This window comes from Halichoerus grypus, chromosome 2 (genome assembly GCF_964656455.1).
Source record: "Halichoerus grypus chromosome 2, mHalGry1.hap1.1, whole genome shotgun sequence".
NCBI classification, from domain to species: Eukaryota; Metazoa; Chordata; class Mammalia; order Carnivora; family Phocidae; genus Halichoerus; species Halichoerus grypus.
In genome coordinates, this window is record NC_135713.1 from 71,290,763 (window position 1) to 71,311,061 (window position 20,299).

General features: G+C 35.6%; 1 long non-coding RNA gene across 2 annotated transcripts in view; it reads left to right on the forward strand.

Moving 5' to 3' along the window:
- Positions 1 to 16,706, forward strand: part of LOC118537505 (uncharacterized) — a 100,313-nt gene extending 83,607 nt beyond the window's left edge. Inside the window, exon 3 of one of the 2 annotated variants that reach the window (XR_013445321.1) lies at positions 5,217 to 5,368. This is a non-coding gene — a long non-coding RNA (uncharacterized LOC118537505). Of the gene's footprint in view, positions 1 to 5,216; positions 5,369 to 16,568 lie in introns of those variants that run through there. The other variant, XR_004918163.2, reaches the window with a different exon arrangement.
- The last annotated feature ends 3,593 nt before the right edge of the window (positions 16,707 to 20,299 follow it).

The window sequence follows — 20,299 nt, forward strand, 5'->3', positions numbered from 1 at the left end:
ATTTGGATTTTTTAAGTTTATAAAAAAGCAAAAGAGAGAGACTTTCCTCTAGTGTTTTCACTCAGTAGTCTTGGTAAAGAATTAGTGAGCTTCCAACTAATCCTGACTTAATCTTTGTGACACAGTTGCAAGTAAAACCTAAAATTCCAAATTTGTTGAATTTGAACTGCTAGGCTCATTACTGCAACGTTCAAAAACAACCTGCCTTTTTAGAGAGTGTATTTCTTTTGCTAAGAAACTAATGGATTTAGCTCTGTATTCCTCAAGAGACAAAATTGTCTTTGTTTTTTTTGTACTTGTGTTGTGCGGTCATCCCAGGCTTGTAGAGGATCTCCTTGGCTAACCAAGGTCCTCCACTCCTCAGAGCTACTCTCCAGACCTAAGTTTTCCAGTAACCACTGGTCCTGTCTTCTTTTCAAAAAAGTTTTTGGGGGTGCCTGGGTGGCTCAGTCATTAATCGTCTGCCTTCAGCTCAGGTCATGATCCCAGGGTCCTGGGATCGAGTCCCACATCGGGCTCCCTGCTCCACGGGAAGCCTGCTTCTCCCTCTCCCACTCCCCCTGCTTGTGTTCCTGCTCTCACTATCTCTCTCTGTCAAATAAATAATAAATAGAATCTTTAAAAAAAAAAAGTTTTTGTAAAATATTTAGCCAACATTTTCTCCCTTTTCTCATTTGGATGAAATTCCTTATTCCAGCTATGCTTATCTTATCATTTACCATTGTCATGCAGTTATTAATGGAACAGCCTCAAGTTTATGTCCATTCCACAAGTTTGCTCCACACTTCCCCCCAACTTCTTTCTATGGTCATCTTTCAGATCTCACTGATCTTGTTGGATCTTGCAACCTGTGATGTTAGCAACATAGTGTATTTCTGTTTTTTAATGGACTAACATGCTGCCTCTAACCCAATTTTTTTCAGAACTGGTAAATTGTGACTGTTGGAGAAAGTGATTATGGGACTACTTTATGTTAAATTAGCTGAAGCGTTAATGTGAATATGGAAAAATAGAAATTCTTAAGACACTGCAAATGCAAATGTAAAATTGTGTGCAGCCATTTTGGATTTCAGTTTAGCTATTTTTTGATGATAGCAAATGTACATATATTATATATGGGGTGCCTGGGTGGTTCAGTATGTTTAGTGACCAACTCTTGATTTCTGCTCAGGTCATGATCTCAAGGTCTAGGACGGAGCCCTGCCTTAGGCTCCCCACTCAGGAAGGAGTCTGCTTCTCTCCCTCTCCCTTTGCCCCTCCCCTGCATGTGTTTTCTTTCTCTCTCTCTCAAATAAAGAAATAAATCTTTATTATATAAACCAACCATCCAGCTCTTAGGAATTTAGTGAATAGAAATGAAAACATGTTAATACAAAATTGAATACACATTTATAGAAGTTCTATTTGAGCAAGCAAAACCTAGAAACATCAGTTGTTCAGAAACAGATGAATGGATAAACAAATCGTGGTATATCCATACAAAAGAATACTATGCAGCAATAAAAAGAATGAAATATTAATATACACAACATGAATAAATCTCAAAATAATGATGTCGTGTGGGAAAAAAATGTACATACATTTATATGCTCCCATATATTTATATTTCTAGAAAATGACAACTAATGTATCATGACAGAAAACAGATCATTGGTTACCTGGGGCTAGGGATGGCTGTGGATTAGATGAAAAAAGACATTATAAAAGGAGTGAAGAAAACTTTTTGGGGTGATGTTTCTGTTTATTATCTTGATAGTAGTGATAGTTTCATTGTTCAACATGTAAGTTACAACTTAAAAATTTGTATGCTTTACACCTCTGTAGTTTATTAAATATCAGTTATACTTCAACAAAGCTGGCGGCAACAAATCTATTATGAAACATAGTATAAGAAAAACAGAGCATGGCTTCAGACTAGAAAACATTAAGTTGTTGAGAGAGTGTTTATTTTTAGAGAACATGACAAGTCATTTTTGTGGAAAGATGCTGAAAACCAGAGAAAAATGGAGGAAACAAATATTTTCAAATGGAATATAATGTTAATAGTTATAAAACCATTCAAACTCCAGATATATCTCTGTGTATTTATACTATATTATAATATAAATCTCAGTGTTTATAGGCTAATAACACTATGGCTGTACACAAATGGTTATCTCCTTAATCTCTTTAGGGGTGGGCTGTCTTTTCCTAAGAACTGAAATGATCGTCTGCTTTAGGACTTCACTCAGATGAAGCAAAGCATTGCCCATCTTCTTACCTGAGCATTTACCTTCCTACCAACACAGCTATGAAATTAGAGAGGGGCATAGGCCTATATAGACCCAACCAAGTTATATAAATTAAGAGAGAACGCAAATACTAAATTTTTGTAATTGAAATTTATGGATAATAACTTTATTCATCAAAAAACTGTAACTTAAAAATGTCTGTTTTACACTTAGACCAGCTATGTGATAGTGACAGAGAATGAGAAAAGTAAAAAAAAGAACTAGAAAGAGGAAAAAAATGGTTGAGACACAGCCTAGATAGAAAGAATTGGAAGTTGAGCAAAACAAAATAATATAAAACAAAAGAAAAGCTAAAAACCAGAGGTGGAAAGGAACTATATAAAAAGAAGTTGAAGGAAGAAAGGGACTTGAATGTTAAAGAGTGATGTTTCTTTTTTTTTTTAAATCACTTTAGGGTAGAAGATAGATGAAATATATATGATTTTTTTTTTACCTATTTATATGCAGAAAGCACCAAAATATTTTGATCTGGTTACATGACATCAAAGAAAATGGAGGTAAATATTTGTAAAACATCTGCCTCAGATTTCTTTCATTTTTTGGATATTTTAGGTTGACCTGGTAGAACTTTTAAGGTCTTTTAAGTTTTTTTAAATAAAGTTTAAAATAGAAATAATTTGTAGAGGTCTTTATTTTGTACTTTTAAATATTAAATAAACAGCAGAAAGGAAGGAAGGAAGAAAGGAAGGAAAGAAGGAAGGAAGGAAGGAAGGAAAAAAGAAAGCTTAGTGGGATTCAGGCAGGGTGGGTGGGGGAACTATGGTTAGATTTTTCTCATCCTTTCACAACCTTGCCTTCTCAGACCTTGGAAATGATATTCATCTGAATCAGGAAATCCCCCCTTACTGGATTAGATGAACAGTTTGCCTGGAAATTGCAGACAATAATCTTTTCATAAGTCACCTACCTGAATGCACAGTGCCTTCTGGGGTTCAGAACCAACTGGATACTCAATATTTTTAAACTTTAGGCAAATACTAGGTAGGCATGTTACTAATATTTATTCTAATATGAATTTAAGGTGAATGTGAACACTATGATAGACTACTCTCTCTTGGTTTCTTGAAATTTCCTTTTAAATGCAATTAAAATAATGCTTTAACCCAAAATAAAAGAGCACCTTTAACTTTGGGCTTTTATAAAACCATCCAGATAATGATGTATTTTGCTATACATACTTCCTCAGAGGAAATTAAAGACAAATGGATTCTCCAGTCAACTTCTGAGTGTCAGATAAAATAGGTGTTGTTTACTCTGTAGAAAACAGAATTATTCAACAAAAGATATGAGATGGTCTTAAATTCCAAAATAAATTACTAGCAAACCATAGCTATAATGTAGTTCTTTCTGTGTTCCACCAGGAAAGTTTCCAGTGGTCTCTTATGATATTATTGACTTTTGCTGCAAAGTGAAGTGCTCAGCTGCAACTTCTGAGAAGTTATTGGCTGAAATTTAAAGGAGTTATGACAACTTAATAACACCACCACATTTATTTAGAAAATTCAGAGCACAAATATGATCTAAAAATGACTATGAATTAGAGAAATAAGAGACAAAAAGTCTTGGAATTAAAAAAAAATCATTACATACATATCATCTTTATAGCTTTAAAATTAATATAAATAGCATTTTATTTATTTATTTATTTTTAAAGATTTATTTATTTATTTTATTTATTTGACAGAGAGAGACACAGTGAGAGAGGGAACACAAGCAGGGGGAGTGGGAGAGGGAGAAGCAGGCTTCCCACTGAGCAGGGAGCCCGATGCGGGGCTCGATCCCAGGACCCTGGGATCATGACCTGAGCCGAAGGCAGACGCTCAATGACTGAGCCACCCAGGCGCCCCAAATATTTATTTATTTATTTATTTTAAAGAGAGAGAGAATCCACGCACGCAAGCAGGGGAAGGAGCAGAGGGAGGGGGAGAGAAATCCTCAAGTAGACTCCCCACTGAGCAAGGACTCCATTGCTGGGCTCAATTTGAGACGCTGAGATCATGAGCTGAGCCGAAATCGAGCCAGATGCTTAACCAACTGAGCCACCCAGGTGCCCCCTAAATAGCATTTCATTTTAAAAAGAGACTTATTGCTCATATATTTTTATAGTTATTAATACTAACACTGGAATGGATTTTTAGTATCATCTAATTCCATGCATTTTGTTTCCAGAAATTATATAAATAAAAACCACCAAACTAGTTGAAACCTCTGAATTTTCAGAATAAAGAACAAAGGTCGCATTGATTTGACCAATGTCACAGGCCTATCAGAAGTGTAGACTCTTCTTGACTATAGGTTCTGTGGCTCCTAGATCATGCCTCTTTACAACATACTCTAAATGTTTTCTCTCAGTTGTTAGCACATATGATCAAATGGTAGTTTGTGCCTTGATCAAAAATTAAAATGAAGCTTGTTCCATTTCTTTCAAGGTGATCTTCAGTAATGCCTTTAACTCTTAAGCCATCTTGCTGGAAAATAGAGGGTTTGGATTTGTGTAAAGCTGAACTTCTGAACTCATGGTGTCTTAGTGGCTCCCCTAACATCACCAAGCTGATGAACTGGCTTTTTACTTTACTAAGAAAATTAAAGCAATAGAGAAGTCTCCACACATCCACCACCCACCAGCACCTGCAGCCACATACTTCTAGCCATGCTGGTGGCCAGAGACAGCACTTTCATTTATGTTGGGTCCTTACCACTTTTGACAACTCAAAACCGTCCCTACACAATTCTGTGCTTTCCTTCATATATCATTTATTTTTTCTTTCTACTAAATCATTCTCATCTACTGCAGTATGCCATGTTTTTCTTTGAAAACAAAACCTTGCACTGATCCTACTTCCACTGCCAGTTACTGCCCTGTTTCTTTGCTATCCTTTGCAACATACTCCTTTTTTTTAAAGATTTTATTTATTTGTTTGTTAGAGAGAGAGAGCACAAGCAGAGGGAGAACCAACCCAAGGGAGAAGCAGGCTCCCGCTGAGCAAGGAGCCAGATGCAGGACTCAATCCCAGGACCCTGGGATCATGACCTGAGCCGAAGGCAGACGCTTAACCAACTGAGCCACCCAGGCGTCCCTGCAACATGCTTCTTCAGAGAGTTGTTAATGCCAGTATTTCCTATTCCTTTCTTCCCAATTCCTCTTAACACCATATATAGATATCCATTCCAAAGAGACTTCTGTCTAAAGCATGCCTCATGTATCAACAATACCAGCCACCTCCAAGTTGCCTGGAGTCTCCTCCGCACGAGGCTCTCACTAGGGAACCAAGACTGATGGAGTAACCACTATTTGAAAAAGAGCTATAAAATGCTTGAGTGAAGAAATGACACGTGCCCCAGCTCACTACCCAACCATCCATAGCCCCAACCACCCTTCTCCCAAACCCACATCCAATCTGTCAGCAAATCATACCAACATCTGGCCACTTCTCTCTATCTGTACTGCTAATATCCAAGCCAACATTATCTTTTTCTTGAATTATGGTAATAAATTCATAACAAACAGGTCTCCTCACTTCTTATTTATATCTCAACATTTTATTTCCAACACAGTAGACTGAGAGATTATTTTTAAATGTTTAGCAACACTATCATTCAGCTTATTAAAAAAAGGAAATTCTAACACATGCTACAACATGGATGAACCTTGAAGACATTATGCTGAGTGAAGTTAACCAGTCACAGAACATATTGTGTGATTCCGCTTACATGAGGTACATAGAATAGTCAAATTCATAGAGACATAAAGTAAAATGGAGATTGCTAGGGGCTGGGGAGAAGAAGAGAATGGGGAGTTATTGTTTAATGGACACAGAGTTTCAGTTTGGGAAGACGAGAAAAGTTCTGGAGATGGATGGTAGTAATAGTTGCTGGACAATGTGAAACTAAGTCATGTCATGTCACTCCTCTGCATCCCTTTCTGAAGACTCTCAGCTTCTCTTAGAGAAATATACCAAAGTATGTACCTTGGCCTGTATGGCCATGCATTATCCGTCTTTGCCCAGTAACGTCTGTGATCATGTCACCTGCTCTTCTCTCCTAAAGTACTTTGTCCTAGCCACACTGGCCTCTTTGTAACACTAGTAGCTTGTGTCCTTTGCTCTAGGTATGACTAATTATCTCTCTACCTGGTAATCTTTGGTCAAATCTCATCTTCTAATGAGTTGCCTTGATGACACTATTTACAATGTTATATACGTCCTTTCTTTTTCTAAGTTTTATTTATTTATTTCAGTGAAAGAGAGAGAGAGAGAGTGCAAGCAGGGGCAGGGTCAGAGAGAGAGAGAGAATCTCAAGCAGACTCCTCACTGAGCCTGGAGCCTGATGCTGGGCTCGATCTCATGACCCCGAGATCATGACCTGAGCCAAAACCAAGAGCAATGCTCAATCGTCTGAGCCACCCAGGTGCCCCAGTTATAAACATCCTTAATTTTACTTACCACTAACCCACTATACATTTTGTGTAGTACCTAACATCCTTTAAAATATGTAATTTGCTCAGTTATTATGTTTGTTTATTACTTGCTGTCTGCCTCCAGTCGCTAGAATCTAAGTTCTCCTGGGTAGAAAGCATTGCTGTTTAGCTTGTTGATGTATTACAAGTGCCAAGGACACTGTTAGACTCACATAAGGTGCTTAATAAATATTTGTTGAATGTTGAATAAATAAATGTCATTCTACTACCCCCAAAGTGTGCTCATATTTGATCTGTTGGCCTTCCAGTCTCAATAACTCTTAAAGAATATATTTGCTCTCATTTTCCAGGTAAACTCCACAGGTCACAGTTATTGCAATCTTCTTCCATACCTACTGGCTGACAATTACTTGTGTTAGATGTTGCTTTTACTATTATTCAATGGCATATTTTTTTTTATCTGCCTGTGTGTTTATTACTTTTACAACAGTTTTATTTTTTGTCCTTATTAATTATTCTGGTACTTATAAATTATTTTTATAGACAATTATTATTTATTTATGGGGGATTTAACATGACTAGGAGAAATGGTATATGCATATCATCTGAAATTTTATGCAATTTATTCCAATTAGACGGTATTATCAGTATTTGGTAATAATTCCAGGCACATATTTTTATCATGTGTTTGAACTTTGAATGTGAATAGCAGGAACATTTAAGTTTAAAACAAATATTCAGAAGCAACAATAATAGTTTTATTTACTTATTTATTTATGACTCTCCAATTGTTTTGTAAATATAGACTCTTTGGGTTTAAAAATGGTATGGAAATTATCCTTTGTAATTTAATATTTAAGACATTCTATAAGAAAACTCATTCTTCCACCCATTGAGGTAAATGCCAATAATATTTCTACCTAGAATTTTGTGGCCATTTTAAGATTGTTGTTAAAAAAACAGCAGCACCGGGGCGCCTGGGTTGCTCAGTGTCAAGCAGCCAACTCTTGATTTTGGCTCAACTCATGATCTCAGGGTCATGAGATTGAGCCCCGTGTTGGGCTCAGCATGGAATCTGCTTGAGAGTCTCTCTCTTCTCCCTCTGTCCCTCCCCCTGCACACACACTCTCTCTCTCTCTCTAAAATAGAAAAAAAAAAAAGAAACAGCAACAAATATATGCCTGTATACAAGGCATCAAAATCATTTAAAAACTATTTTTTGAATGCACTCAATATGCCTATCTCTATACTCAAAACTGTATACAGAGAATCCATTTCATTGTTTTATACTTTTAAAATTATTTCATCAAAATAATTTCACAAATCCACTAGAACACCTTCTGAAATATATATATAGACAGACCTTTTACACGATAAAGTCAAAGTAAATGTTAAAGATTTGGTCTTGCGATTATGTTTGTACTTTGCAAAAATGGGCTTTTGAGCAATGGTTAACTTCCCACTCCCTACTCCATTCCTGGACAAGAGTTGGCTCCCCTGCATGTTGTCTCAATCATTGCCTTGGAGTAACCCCAGGAATAATGACTTGAAACCCCTACATTTGTACCAGCAATCAATTCAGATTCCACAGAAAAAAAAACTTAGCTGAATTATACCATTTAATGATACTGCACTTTAGCTTGAAAAATAATATAGCCAGTAATATATGAAAATCATCAGTATTTTAAAACATGCAAACATATGTATGTACACATGGTCCAGTTCTTCAAATTCCATTTTATCTATCATCCTTTTTTTGAAATAGAGCCTAGGATTTGAATGGGGAACTAGTGCTGGCAATGGCTTTCTCTACTATTCTGATGATTCCGGGGGCAGTCTCATAGTTTTGAATACCAAACTTAAGATTTATACTTTTTGTTTATTTGATTGTCTAGGCAATGGTGTGCTAGCAAATGTTTAATGGCCTGTATGCAAGTGTGTAACTAAGTTTATTGAAACTTTTTCTTATATGATGTATGTATAGCATATAATAATTAAAAAAAAAATGTACTCTTAGGGGCACCTGGGTGGCTCAGTTAGGTGTCTGACTTGATTTCAGCTCAGGTCATGAACTCACAGTCATCTCAGGGTGAGATCGAGCCCCGTGATGGGTTCCCTGTTGAGCGTGGAATCTGCTTAAGATTCTCTCTCTCTCCCTCTCCCTCTTGCTACCCCACCGTTCATACACTCTCTCTCTCTCAAAAAAGAAAATATGTACTCTTTCTTGTAAATTCCGTACAGCCAATTGATTCTCACAGAATGCTTTCACTGAGTTTTTTCAATTTTCCTAAACATGAAGCATATGATTATAATGATTAATGAGTGTAATTCTAACATGAATAGTGGTTGATATTTTGTTTACATTAATATGTAAGAAGGAAATGAAACAATTATGATATATGTTGGAACTTCACTTATTCTTCAGTGACATAAAAGATATTTTTTTCTGAATCAGAGAATGATTTTTGAGTACTGGAAGACTATTTCCTCAATTTATTGTGTTAGGTAAAATGGAATAGCTATATACACAGCAAACATTTATGTTTAATCTACATTATTAACATTTCCTCAATCTCTTTCTTAGGCCTGAACATTCAAAAAACAACAAATTAAACCGTGATTTATAACAATTGTTTATTTCCATCATAAAATCCACTCAATGTGGCCAATTTCAAGATACCAGTGTGAAATTACTGAACAAATATTTCCACTTTACAGATAGAATACACGCATTAGGTTATATATTATATCATCAAAATCCCATTTTTAAAATCCTACTTAACTATTGCAGACTTTTTTTCATAGACTTGGCAACACTTGAAATTTTACCGTATAGCCCAATGATAAAAATGCTTACTAGTGTTTTCTCCTGCATTTTTCAGTCTTTCACATACTACTTACAGAGTTTTGCTAAAGGTGGCAATCCTACACACCTGCTCTCTGTGGGTTTCCTAGAATGATAAAATAAGTATATTTTGATATTCAGGGTGTGTAGGTTGTTTAGGACCATAATTGTTTTTAATAGGCTGCACTCTTCAAAAGCACAGTTGGTTACTACACACAGCAAACCAAAGAGTTAGGCCAATAAAAATTAGGGATTTATAGGTTTATAATAAATGAAGCTTTGTTAAATATAAATAATCACTAGCCTCTCTTTTTAATTTTGCAGCATTCTATGTAACAGTTACTATCCTGCTTGTCATCACTCAGTAATGATTTGGAATACAGTCTGACAGCAGTAAGCTGCCGGAATAATGCAACAGTAAAATGTGTTTTTGTTTAATGATTTTGTTTTGGTAAAGATTTGTTTACATAGAAACTTCTGTTTTAAAGCAGTCAGTAAGGAAGGCATCTCTATTTATGACAGGAATGATCTGGCTTGTGCCAGTCTGCTCTTTGCCTTGTGTTCCATGCGCTTTGAGAATCATCAGCCTCGCAGGAAATCCAGCTCTGCCTGGGCACACGTAGGCAAAATAAATGCGTGTTGAAGTGACTCTCTGGGAATTTTCAGGCAAATTAATTGTTAAATAGAAAACAATTCACTCTAGGACTGAATTATAAGGAGTTATTTATTTTTTTACATTTAATGGGTATTTGTTAACACTGGATATCTTCATCTGTCCTTATGGAAATGAAAATGTAAACTTAGGGCTTTTGTGATGAGGTGGGTTGAGGATGGGAATTATTAAAAAACCCAAAATTTTGATATAGAGAATCAATATTTTATAAGTCCAAAGCTTGGCATTTACCATGATGAACTTATTCCTCCTTTCCTTCCTTTACAAATCCTTACCTTGGGCATGTAAGAAGAAATGTTGCCAGGTTTTGAGAAAGTTCAATGATTATTTAAATCTAAGTTTAATGTGTTTGAATTCATTTAAAATGAATCTCTTTTTCTAAGGATGTTTTCTCTAAAATCTAAACCCAACTGTATTTTAAGGGGAAAATTCTTGCCTGTGTTTCTAATTCTTCTATAAACATACCATTAAAGTATACCATTGCAAAGACCAGGGGGTAGCCAAAAAGTGTATAAACTCCTCTTTCCATAGAAATAAAAAGATTTTGGGACCAAGTGTAAACAAATATGATTCCAAAATATTTGGAGGGTTACAAAAAGGAAAAAAAAAGCTTCATTCAGCTGCTCAGACTTTTATTATATATTTTACTTTGTCCTCTTCTGTTATTTTTAACTTTCTCTGTATTTATTCTTTAAGCACTCCTTAAACTGCTGTTTAAAAAAGTAACTGCCTTTTTAGTCTTTTCTAAAACAATATGCCATGTAACTAACTTGGTTAGAAAAAGCAGAAAGTGATAGAAAAAACAAAATTCACAGTCACATGGTACAAAGAGCTTATTGCATATGTAGGTCACAATTTTAGAAAGAAAATGTAGTTAAACAACTAAACATTAAAAATGTGGGCATTTGTCAAATATTTGAAGTCAAAGCTACTCAATGAATATTTTTATAAGTTTATGCTATGTCCAAAAGGTTACTTCAATAATTAAGATGAAATGTTTGTAAAAAAGGATGTATTTTCCCTTTATGAAAGTGAACTTGTTTTTTAGTAGTCTGATGACATTAAGTTTGTTTTTTACTTTTGTGGTCATCCTGCAAAACAGTATTCATTTGAGGTCCAAAATGTTTCTGTTGGCTACATGCGTGATCCAAGTTAACCTGTTACTAGTCATACCTTTTCCTTTGGTGTGTGTTGCCAATTTCTGGATATGGGAACAATGGTCGATATGAAACTACTCAAAAACAGAAGCCAGGAGCATATCTGTGTCCTATAGACCTCAGCCGTTAAGAGGCAGAACGAATCAATGTAATTTTCCAAGACCAGTCAGCCTGATTTACCCAGAAGCACCACAGATGAATGAACTAGGTGGTGATCTATCTGTGAACTGCACCGACCATTCAGTTTTACCATGGTCCGTTAAGCTACTTACAGACCTGTGTCTATGATGCAAAGTAAAATGGACAGTTGAGGCAATTATCTGAACAATTCTGGCGAAAAGAAAGCTTGTTACTAAGAAAAAAGTGAGTTAGGGGGTGCCTTAATTATCCGTATTGAATTTCTATATTGATCACATTCACAAGACAATTGCTTGACTCACCACTTCATTTTGCTTGGGTAGACATGGGCTAAGATAATTGAAAGCAATTAAACAGCAGTGTCTGGGGAACCATAAGTGACAACTTAGGTCAGATATTGTGGTGCAGGGTAGCTTCATCAACAAGTATTTATCAAACCCCTACTGTGCTAGATCTGGGAAGATTACCAGTTAAACAGAGAAGAAAACAACTATTTGCAAACTATTGGAAACAAGGTATGCATCCATTAAAAAGTTAGGTGGAATGGGGACCAGTTCAACAGTGAGTTTCAAAATAAAACAAAACTGTGTTTTAAGTAGTATGTTGATGTCTTTCCAAAGCCTAGTGAAACTCAGAATACTTGCAGTTAGACTTCAGATTGGCCTTCTAAAAAAGCATGCCATTATTTGAGGAAAAGCGGAGAGATTTCTATGAAATCTTTCATTGAATGAAGCAAATGCATTCTGGCCATCCTTTGGAAGGCAAATATATCTGGGAGGAGTTGGACACTTAAGTGCATTAAATACCCATGGCCTTTCCTTAAGTAAAGTGAATTGTCACTTTCTTCCAGAGTGACAGGACCTTAAGACCACTGAGTGCCTGAGGAAGATAACTGAATGGTGAAGAAAGGATAAGTAAAGACTGAAAAATTCTACAGTCATGTAACAACTTTGCCTTGAGCCAGCTAGGTGGACTAGCAGGCCCTTTAGAACCAAATGATTATTGTAGTGAAAGTGACAGCAAGGTTAACCAATCTCCACCTAGAATACTGAGGCAAGACCTATCCAATACACATTTTTCTGGACATTTTTTGAAAAAAAGATTTTATTTATTTATTTGAGAGAGAGAGAGAATGAGTGAGAGAGAGAGAAGGAGCAGGGGGAGGGGCAGAGGGAAAAAAAAGAAGCAGACTCCCCGCCGAGCAGAGAGCCCAACGTGGGACTCCATCCCAGGACTCTGGACCATGACCCAAGCTGAAGGCAAACTCTTAACCAACTGAGCCACCCAGGTGCCCCATCTGTACATTTTTTAACAGAAACAATATCACTGGTAGGTCTATAGTAACTTTATCTAGAACCACATTTGTCTCTTGGAATATACACACACACAGATACTCTGAGTCAGACATTACTACATAAAATGGAGGAATTCAGTATTCATATATATTCCTTTGGCATATACTCTTTAAAACCCTGAATAAGATGTCTTCCTTTATAATTTTTACTGTATCTGTGTAAATAAGTAAATATGTAAGATACAACTGTTAAACATTTCATACTACCTACAATGTTGTTAATAGAGTGTTAAAATATAAATAATTTCTGGATTAAATGTAATTCACCCTCACATAACAATTGAGATTTTACTTATAAAATAAAAATAGTTATATTTAAGTCAGACGTGAATATTAAGTCAAATAACATATAAAAATAAATGTATTATGCTGAGTGAAATAAGTCAATCAGAGAAAGACATGTATCATATGACCTCACTGATATGAGGAATTCTTAATCTCTGGGTGATAGATATTGGGGAGGGTATGTGCTCCCCATAGATATTGGGGAGGGTATGTGCTCACCAGCGCTGTGAATTGTGTGAGACTGATGAATCACAGACCTGTACCTCTGAAACAAATAATACATTATATGTTAAAAAAAAAAAAAAAAGAAGAAGAAGAAGAAGAAGAAGATAGCAGGAGGGGAAGAATGAAGGGGGGAAGTTGGAGGGGGAGATGAACCATGAGAGATGATGGACTCTGAAAAACAAACTGAGGGTTCTAGAGGGGAGAGGGGTGGGGGAATGGGTTAGCATGGTGATGGGTATTAAAGAGGTCACGTTCTGCATGGAGCACTGTGTGTTATACGCAAACAATGAATCATGGAACTCTACATCAAAAGCTAATGATGTAATGTATGGTGATTAACATAACATAATAAAAAATATTTACAATGAAAAAATAAATAAATGTGAACGATTTCTGATAATGTTTTAATGATTTTAAAAGGGAGATCAATATATCATTTGAGTCAAATCCTCCAATGACAACTATCTTTTCATGTTCATCTTTGTCACTGAAGTTTAGAATTGGGTACTGGAAGGCAGAGTAACAGAAACGTGTTCTAGCTTTCTTGAAAGCTAATGTGCCATTTTTAGCCCGCTCTCCCCAGTACAAACGCATACACTTCCTCAGGTACTCCCACATGCATTCCTGCAAACATAGACTCACTCCTATTTAGAGCTAATCACAAAAGTACTAGGATTCAGAGGCAACTTGCGATAAACTAATTTCCTGCTTCAGACTTTCCTTATTAAAAAATTGATCTATTCCATTTGTCTCTCTGATTTAATCTATGACATCAATCAAATGAAAGATTGGTACTAATATACATATAAGGTACAGTGATTCTACTCAGCTGGAAAGATAAAACAATTGTTACCCTTTACCATAATTGTATCTCACCCTGAATCAACCTGAATTATAACTGAGAAACTGGAAAAGTTACAATTGGCTTTACTTGCTCATTCAGCTGTTACTCTTCTAAAAGATCCGAACCTTCCCACAAATCCTCAGAGGCAATACAATTCTCTATTTTAATGAATTCACTTGCACCCCACTGAGAATTAATTGCTTTGGAAGCAACCCAATGGTCTGACATGCTGAGAGGCCCACTGGTAGTTCTTTTTTTCCTAAGAGCGCTAAGGAATTAACCAACCTCCTGACCAGGTATAATATCTACTTCTATTTTCCTTTCTACCTCCTCTTTCTCGGTCTGACTGCGTGCACACACACACACAGGATTGCAAGATCCCTGATATTATTGACAAAACTGTAAATACTTTATTGTATAAATACAACTGGGGGGTTTTGTGGTATGTAAACCCATATGGGTCAACCTTCTACAGTCTGTTTCTCTTTGTGAAGAAAATCAGCAACAAAGTGTTCTTTGTGAGGATGTTTTAGGTGTTTAAGTCTATTACAAGAATAGAATTTGCCATACTTGTGTATAATTAGATGTGCCATCCTGTGATTTCTACATGAGGCTAAAATCTCCAATAAAATTAATTTACTTATTCATTAATCCAACAGATATTTATTCAGTAACTATCATATGTCAATTTTTTGCCCCAAAATTAGAAGCTGTAATGGGAGATTTGCTCCAGGAGGTTAGTACATAGCATTTTGCAGAGCTATTCAAATACATAGGTAACCCAGATGAAACACAGGAACCGGGGTATAGACTGCAAGAAACAGAGCTAAGATGTTAGTTGAATTCTGTGCAAATACTCCTTAAAATTATCTAACTGCCAAAGTCCCTTAAGTTTCTTAACAAAGAGGGTAGATACAGCAGAGCTACTGAAGCAAAGTTAATATATATAAGGCACAAATAACAAATAGGGAGGAGTCAGTGATAGATAGAGCTGAACTAGGAGTCTAAGTTACAGTCTTGGCATTTCATTATAAAATTCACATCTTATTTCTTTACAGCCAGGTAGAAAAGGGAGAAGAGGATGACTTGCCGAATTTATTGTTATGGAAGTAAGAAAAGCAAAATAGTTCATTATAAATAATATTTTTCTATAATGGAATTCCAAAAGAAATTTATCACATAGCCCTTTACTAAAAAACTTTAAACAATATAAATTACCTACTGCATTCCTAATGATTGTTTCATTAAGTGAGAAGAAATATCCTTCAGAGACTTCTACTTCCAGGCAAGATGGAGTAACAGGACCAGACTTACTCTCTTGCCTGAAAAAAAATTTAAAAAGAACAAAAAAAGAATCACACAAAAATATTAGATTTCATTGGCTATCAGGCAACAATGGATAGCGATCCCTGAAAGATATGAAACAGATGGAAAGAGCCCTATGATTGTCCCCATTTACTGCCTGGGCAGAGTTTCCAGCCTGTGGAATGAGGAGAGGGAATTCAGTCAAGCTGTTCCCGAATTGAGGGGATAGACCCGGGAATCCAGGGAGACCAAGGTGGCTAGGGTAGTCAGGACAAAATACTGGAGATGAGAGAGCTGAAGAGAGGGAGAGGAGAAGGGAGAGAGAAGGAAAGAGATGGAGAGAGAAAGAGAGAGAGAGGGGTCCAGAAATCTGAGGATAGTCTCTCGCAAGCCTTCACATCTTCAGATAATTACCTATCAGGACACACACATGAGGAAAAGACCTGACACCGAGGAAGGAAACAGCAGAAAGGATAGAGAAACAATCTTCAAGTTCATACAGGGCAAGGTAGAGCATGTCTTTGGAACAGCTGAAATGAAAAAGTCATAAATTATAGGTCTTCAGCTAGAGCATTCTGAATAGCTTCGTTTCAGTAATTATAGCAAACTTAGCCCCAGACTAAACTTTGCTCTAGTCCTGGCTTAAAAAGCTTATAGCAAGAACCAAAAGGATCAAATTGTTTTAGGTAACATGACTACATTTCTAAACAATGCTCATGAATATGTATAGGAACACAAAAATATCCCATATCCAGCACGGTAAAATGTTAATGTCTGACATCTGATAAAAAATTACCAGGTGCACTAACTGTGGCAGTAAATCAGACTTCAGCTGTGAAATAAGAGTCATAAGACCCAAAATAACAATGCTTATGCATTTCAAGTTTATTGCAAGAAATGTATAGAGTACAACAGCATGAAAGTAGGAATATGCATCATAGTTAAAAGCTGTTTCCCAGCAGGGTTTTGTAGAAGCAGGATCCAATTGTCCACCCTGTGCAGGAGTATAAAGACTGTGTTTACTTTCTCTGTAGGAACCACCATCATGTGCACAGGATACCTCATATTCAGGGAGTCCAAAATGGAGTGTGAGTTTGGACCTCATATACCCTGCTGGTTACATTCTTGCTGTATGACCAGCTTCAACCTGCTGAGAGTCTTGCCAAAACCAGGTACAAACCATCATTCTTGATTTTATCAGCAAACAGTGTTACTAAGCTTGTAAAAAGACAAACAACAAACAAAAACAGACTCTGAAACAATACCATTAATCAGTACATTTCAAGGTTTGTCCAGGAATATCTATCGGGCTGGTACATGTCTTTAAACAGCTCAGGCTATTTCCAGGTCTTCTAGAATAAACGATTTTAACACACCAGTCACACAAAGAAGCAGGAAATCACCACCGATAATGAGACAAATCAACCAATCTAAAACACCTAGAACTGAAACAGATAATATATAATTATTAGACAGGCACATCAAAACAGTTACTCTAACAATACCATATGTTCAAGAAACTAGAAGAAAGATTGAGCATGTCAAGTAGTGACACCAAAGATGTAAAAAATGACTCAAACTTATAGAGATGAAAATTACAAAGCTTAGATTAAAAACATGCTGGATGGGCTTACTGATAGAATAGATATTGCAGATGAAAAGATTTGCAAACTGAAAGACACGGTAATAAAAATTATTTAAAACTAAACACACTAAGAAAAAAAAAGACTGAAAATAATAAATAGATAAAGCAGTTGGGCCTTCATGGACCTTCATCTACATCTCACACCATGTACAGAACAACCCGCAAATAAATCGTAGATCTAAAAACTATAAAACTTTTAGAAGAAAACATAGAATATTTTTAGGACCTAAGACTTGGTAAAGAATTTTTAGACTTGAAACAAAACGTGATGCATATAAGAAAAAGATCAGTAAGTTGGATTTTATTAAAAATAAAAACTGTTGCTCTGTGAAAGACACTGCCATGAGGATATAAAGACAATATACAGACCTGGAAAAAATACTTGTACACCATATATGTGACAACAGACTCTATTTAGAATAAGGAATTCTTCAAACATAGTAAAAGAAAATGAACAATTCAGTTAGAAAGTGGGCAAAAGGCACAAACAGATTTCACTAAGGTACAAGATAGCAAGTAAGCATGAAAAAATGTTCAACATCACTAACCATTCAGAAAATACAAATTAAGACCACAATAAGATACCACTACACATGTTTTAGAACAGCTTGAAATAAAAAATAGTGACAGTACCAAATGCTGGTGAGAATGTGGAGAACCACCAATCACTCATATATTGCTGGTGGGATAGGTAAAATGGTACAGTCACTCTAAAAAATAGTTTGGCAGTTTCTTAAAAACCAAATATATACTTACCATATGTGACCCAGAAATTGTAATCCTGGGCATTTACACCATAGAAATGAAGACTTGTATCCCCTCAAAAACCTGTACCTATTTCTTCAGGGTAGCAGATTTATTTATAAGGGCACTAAACTGGAAACAAAATGTACTATGATAAATGAATGATTAAACAGTCTGGTACATCCACCCAATCATATCTCTTCAATTCCAAAGACTTTTCCATCATACACTGTGATTCCAGTATTTTGTGAAGGAAGAATATTGATTTTTTTAAAAAAAATATGAAATCTTCTTGGAAAGTGCCAGCTACCTGATTTGTCTCTAATTTGGGGAAGATATGTAGTTTCTATGTTATAAATAGAACAAATGATAAGAAACACAGAATGTTGGAAAATATAGAGCCCTTGTGGCTAGCAGACCTGTGTTCATTACATGGCTCCGCTATGAGCTGAGCTAAACAAATTCCTTCCTATCTCCCAGACTCGTATTCCTCACCTAGAAGAAGTAATAAGGACAGTTCCTGGAAAGGTTGCTGTGAAAATGAAACCAATTTAAAAGGCTTACTATATATCTTAATCTCAGGAAACAAACTGAGGGTTGCTGGAGTGGTGGGGGTTGGGAGGGATGGGGTGACTGGGTGATGAACATTGGGGAGGGTATGTGCTATGGTGAGCACTGTGAATTGTGTAAGACTGTTGAATCACAGACCTGTACCTCTGAAACAAATAATACATGTTAAAAAAAAAAAAAAGATAGTAGGAGGGGAAAAATGAAGGGGGAGAATCGGAGGGGGAGACAAACCATGAGAGACTATGGACTCTGAGAAACAAACTGAGGGTTCTAGAGGGGAGGAGTGGGGGGAGGGGTAAGCCTGGTAATGGGTATTAAAGAGGGCATGTATTGAATGGGAGCACTGGGTGTTATATGCAATGAATCATGGAACACTACATCAAAAACTAATGATGTAATGTATGGTGATTAACATAACGATAATCAAATAAAATAAAAAAACAAAGGCTTACTATACAAGCATTTAATTAAGATTTTTTTCCCTACCCAAACACGTATTCTTTTTATGGATATTATGTAGTGCGTCATTTAGAGAATGGAATTAGGCTTAAGACACTTGGATGAGAATTCAGACTGCTCCTGACGGTTGTATGAATCTGGGATATTTAGTTTTATCCTCAACATTTTCATCTTTGGTAAAAAATAATAGTATTACACTGCGAATTTTGTATTAAGTTCATCACAAAATGATATATCGTAGGTATGCCCCAAACTCAGAATCTTCAATATCTTACCCAATCTATTCACTTAGAAATGAGGCAGTTTGGATTAAGACTCAACTTTTCTTTATTGTTTTCAGATTAGAAGTAATAAATCTGTAACATTCCAAACAGTGTAAGTAAATTGAATCACTTGAAGTGGCAAATGATTATTTTTTCCCCAATTTAAGATGTACATTTCTTGAGTGGAGATAAGAAAGAATTCTAGTTAGATCTGGATTTCACCTAGACTGTCTCCCAGATTAATACTTTCAATTTGTATGTGACATATGTATATAAATAAATATAACTCTTGTGTGAAGACTCTGAAGACAGCTGTCCTGAAGGTATAAATCATGGAGAAAAAAAAAAAAAATCATGATTCAGGGCTTCCAAAATGCGTTCTAAGGAAGGTACTGGAAGGCTTAGCACAGTATTTATATTTTCTAAAATTGCTATCAATTAAGTTGTCTTTGAGTAATGGAATTAAAAAAAATAGAATTAAATATGAAAACCACCCAATTATCCACTTGTATATTGAGAGAAGCAAAGGAGTTTAAAAAATGAATAATATAAATATAAAATAATAATATATATGTGTATATGTATGTTTTTTAGTGCTGAGATTGATTATCTCTGCCTTCATTAACATTACGTTACTGAGTTGTGGAATGAAAAAACAAGATTAATAAAGGGTTAAATATAAAGGAATCGTTTTTCAAATGTAATTCTTCAGTACACAAATAACATTAGAAAAGAGCATTTTTTTGTTATTCAATGTAATCAGGTTTCCTTACTGGCATTCCACATGTAAAATTTTAATGCCTGTATAAAATGTTAAAGTTCTCAGAATAAAAAAAAATGCAGTATTTTTTCTTTATTAATTTGATTTTTATATTTCTAGTTGCTTTTAAAATAAGCCAAACAAGATAGGGTTAATTTGTTTTTTATATTTGGCTTCTCATTTGTTTGAATTGCAAGAATCTGCATGCTTCTAAAGTTCATCCATCTGAATAAGGGAAGATAACTCTGACAAAGAAGCTAAAAATATCAGAAAGATACAGTAAAATTTTATATCGAGTTTAAACTAGAAGTAATACCACATGTT